The 4709-nt window shown below is 48.8% G+C and overlaps 1 non-coding gene across 1 annotated transcript; it reads left to right on the top strand.

Annotated features, from left to right (window-relative positions):
- The first annotated feature begins 2917 nt into the window (after positions 1–2917).
- Positions 2918–3056, top strand: LOC133894215 (small nucleolar RNA Z247). Its single transcript, XR_009905024.1, has one exon. It is a non-coding gene; the product is annotated as a small nucleolar RNA Z247 (small nucleolar RNA).
- Positions 3057–4709: the final 1653 nt, after the last annotated feature.

Here is a 4709-nt window from a genome sequence, read left to right as displayed (position 1 = left end):
GTCAGATTCGGATTCCCCGTCCCCAGACATGCTGCCTATGTCACCATGCCCTAGTTTCCTCGAGCTTGTTCTCCTCTCCTGAGCTAAAGCTGACGTCCTAGTTTCCTCGGGCTTGTTCCCACCCATTCTTTTCTCAGTTCTTGCTTCCGAAGCATCCCCGATCTCCGGTGATGTTTGCCGCAGTTCATTCCTCTGAAATAGAACTGCAAGTGATTCTTTATTGGATTCCGACTCTGATTCCACAGCCGGGCCCCCACCTCTCCGCAGATTGAACTTCTTCAAACGCTTGCCCCGCGTGATGGTGTCCTCGTCGGCGTCGGTAGCTTTGTCCTCAGACGCAGCCGCAGGCTCCTTCCTCTTGCAGGAGACAACCTCTGAAGCTTCCTCACGGCGGCCCTCCTCAAAATGGTGCTGCTCGGCCGGCGGCGCTGGAGCCGGGAGGCTGAGCATGCTTGTCAGCGGGCCACACGGCGACGGCGGGCTCGGAAGACGGCAGGAGTGGAGCGCGTCAAACTTCCCCCGCATGTCGTCGAACTCGGCAACGAGCTCCATGATGGTATCCTCCACTTCCTCCTCATGATGGCTGCTGAGATCCGCGACGTTAACGACCCCCACCTCTGCCCCTTCGTCGAGTAGCTCCGCTCGCAGCGCGGGAGTCGGGGATGCGGCGATCCTCCTCAGCTGTCTAGACCTAGGCACGTTGCCGACCTCGGCGAGCGTGGCTTCGAGGCCCTCGACCTCACTGGCCGTGCAGTGTTCTGCACCAATCTCAGCCTCGCCCACGATCTCGCTGGCCGTACGGTCGTGCGCTCTGATCTCGGGCTCGAAACATGGCCGGTCCTCCCTGGCCGCCGTGCGATCGCGCCCGCTGACCACGGACCGGAGGAGCGCCTCGGCCTCGGCGGCCCTGCGCTCCAACGCGCGGATCTCAGCCTGGAGTCGTGCCTCGGTCTCGGCGGCCCTGCGGATCTCGGCCTCGGCCTCCGCGGCGCTGCGCTCACGCGCCCTGATCTCGTCCCGGAGGCTGCACGCGACCTCGTTGCTCGCGCATATCCGGGCCTCGGCCTCGGCGAGCCTGCGCTCGCGCGCGTCGAGCACGAGCGCCACCCTCACGAACTCGGAGCCGCGGGTGCGATTCTTGTTGAGGTGGGCGATGAGGTCCCCGGCGGGCAGGCTCGCGAGCTGGGCGTCGAGGAGAGCGGCTGGAGCACCGGCGCGGGCGTGGGCGCGAGAGCCACGGCCACGGGATTCGGAGGCCATCGCTGGCAGGCTCGCAGCACAAGAGGATTGATGCGGTGAAGCAGCCAGAAGCCCTAGCAAGCGAATCCAGGCGGTGGCGGCAGAGAGAGAGGAGCAGGTCGAGCTCGCAAGGGGCAGCTAGGAGGGCTCTCGCGCGCGGCGTCAGATGGGTGGAATGGAATGGATGGAGGAGGGCACGGGAGAGATGAGATCTGGATGCCTAGGGTTTGGTCACTTTGGTGGTGTGCTGGGAATTTGGGCAGGGTGCAGGAATGGAGGCGGCGAGGGCTGCTGGAGTGTCAGGAGTGGAAGCTGCATGCGTTTCTTTCCACTTGGAGACGGTGGGCGGTGTCTCTTTACCCTGGTTGCGTGGGGCCCACATGATGACCTGTGCATTTCGACCGTTTGGTGGTCTGGTGCCTGGATGGCGTGACCGGACAAGCCGTCCAGATCAGAAGTTCCCACAGCCTCTGGCCTTGCAACGACTTTTTTTTTTTTTTTTTTTTTGAGCTGGACAAGAATTGTGTTCTCCTTTCATTACCCTTTCTTCAGTGTAGAAATGGGAATTCGCGGTAGAAGACCTTCAAATCATTTTATTTTAGTACGTGGAGTGTTTTTCTCCCACTGAATTGTTGAGATAATTTCTTTTTACTCATATTTATCTTTACACCACAACAAACTATAAACGAACTATCAACAAATAATTGTGCGCTGCATTGTGAATCCTACAGCTTCTTTATTCTTTACATGGTATGCACAGCCTAGATCCATTCACCATGGCCGGCACCAATGGTAATCAAACACTCGCCACATCCCCTTCTTAATCTTGTTAGTAAACCCTATGTATGGAGTACTTAGTTTTGGATTGCATTGTATTCTTTTCCTTGCATTATAGGATCGTGTGTAAAGCAGCATGTGCACGATGCATAAACTTAGGTATGCCGGTAATGGGTCGGGCGTGACCTGGTCTTTCGGATCATGTGCATGCCCTACGTGATGGTGGTCATGGCCGGTTTTATCTCTTTCAAATTGTTGCATGGTTTGTGTATATAAGTGCATCAATACAATGGAAAAAGCTACTGCTCCAGCAGTACCAAAAACTCTTGTGTTCCTGTGTCACGTGAGTTCGTCGCTCTGCCTTGCCGTCTGACAACAGGCTATGTCCGGCAAGAGCAGTTCTCTGACACATCTGCCTCCTCGACCTCAACTCAAATTGGACTCCTACCCACGCATGCGTTCAATCATATGATAAATGTGAAACTGTCGCACAACAATTTTTATGCTATGGACGGCGCAACTGCTCCTCTATCTACAACGTGTCATCGGCTACATCGACGAGACGATTACTCATCCCAACCCAACTGTCATGCAGAATGATGGTGACAAAGTGCCTCTGATTGCTATCGATCCGGAGTACAACAACTAGTACCAATGAGATCAACTGGTACTCAACTCCATCCTCTCCTCCCTCTCCGAATAAGTGCTTGCCAGTGTTGTTGGATGCACAACTTCTCGTGAAGTCTGGAGCACCAAAAAGAGAATGCACGCATTGAGCTCCAAGGTGCGTGCAATGCAAATTTGCATTACGCTGGCCACAACCCAAAAGAACGAGCTCAGCTTCAAAGAATATTTTTGAAAGGTAAAAAGCCTTGCTAATCCACATGCAGTTATTGGCAAACCACTGGAGAATGACGAATTGATCATGTACATGCTACATGGTGTCGGATCTGAATATGATCCATTCGTGACATGCATCACCACACACACCGACGCCATCAACATCAGTGATGTCTACACCCATATGCTGAGCTACGAACTCAAGCTTGAGCAACACAACACCATAACACATGTGTCCTCTGCTAATGCTGTTAACAGGAGTCGAGGACAAGCAAATAAAAATATTAAATGAAAATGGTACAAATAATGAATAGAAATACTTGCACAATACCTTACCACTATGCTTGGATGCATGTTCCTACCACTTTATTCCTCTTCTATTGTGGCTCTCTCTTTCTCCATCGTCACTATCTCATTTAACCGATCCATGCAAGAGCTTCCTTCTTCTCCCTCTTTGTTGACTTTAGCATCCTTAGTCATCTTGCTTCCTTGCTTGTTCTCCCTTAGACATGCATTTGCTTATTGTGCTTATTACACTTTCTTTGGTCATCAAAATTCTCCTTCTTTATTAACAATCTCAAAAAGGCTATAAACACATGTTGAACTTAATGGAAAACGATAGAGAACTTGGGGGAGTGCTTCATAAATCATGATCCGATAACAAATGGTACCACTCGTAGGAATGCAATTGAAAGGGTTATGTGAATACCAATTGAAGAGGAAAACAATGGATCACAATTTATGAAACTCACATAACATGATCTAAACTCCCCATATATGTGTGCATACATATGGTAAGGGTGTAACATATGCACAACTAGACAATATGTCAAGATAGGAAGTTTAAGTCATATTATGCATGAAGGTAGCTTAAAAGTACTAATGAATTAACAATAATATCAACTGAAGCATTTAAGCATTGCATACATCCGGGGACATGCAGATTACTCCATAAGACTAAAAAAAATATCACTTGCAACACAGGTTAGTCTGAAAATCACAACCCATAGGCTATGCTCCCCCTAACTATGTGCATACAAGTGTTGAATATTTGTGAGAGACATACACTTATCATTGATAACAATAGAGTTACCCTATAGGTTGATTTATGGCACATAAAAGATACCAAATGAAAAATTAGTGTCATATAAAAAGCCTACAACTAATAAACTATGTAGATTGCTCATAGGTTAGAAGGAAGCATAAGCAACCTACCATATGATAATCCTACACTAGGCATTCTAACGAATTAAAATATGCAAATGCAATCCTAGACAAGGTAAAGATGTATCAATTGAAAGGATTTTGCATCTAGTACCACCTTATTTACCTTTGGATAGAGATTTAGGTATATGATAATCAAAGTCTTAATCAATACATCCAATCTTGTACACTTAGCTTCTTTGCTTGAAACTTCTCTTCATCTTGTGAGCTAACTCTCCAAATCCCCAATGCCGGATTGGGACCCCTTTATGTTGGTGATGACTTACTTGGGACCCCTTTATGTTGGTGATGACTTATTTGGGCACCCAAATGGGTTGGTTCCAGCTCCGGTCCTTTCTCCCAACCATAAGTGCAACCACTTTGCCAGTGTCCTTCTTCTTGAGCTTGTAGTGGTTGCTTTCGATCTTGATCTTGTAGTTGGGCTTAGTGTAGAGGTTAGAGGTCTTGTTGGAAAGATTCATCATCTTCTTCTTCTCCTTGATCTCTTTCTTGGCTTGCTTGCATTAGAAAGACTTGTAGCATTCCTGATGACATTTGAAGCATATCACGGTGGACCCCTCCGCAAGCTTGTTCACCATGGTAGCACGGTTATCTTAAGAAGGTTCGATATGTTCTTTGCCCTTTAATCT

Source organism: Phragmites australis, chromosome 15 (genome assembly GCF_958298935.1).
Source record: "Phragmites australis chromosome 15, lpPhrAust1.1, whole genome shotgun sequence".
NCBI classification, from domain to species: Eukaryota; Viridiplantae; Streptophyta; class Magnoliopsida; order Poales; family Poaceae; genus Phragmites; species Phragmites australis.
Note: the sequence above shows the minus strand (reverse complement) of the source record. Positions and strands in the feature narration are given on the sequence as shown.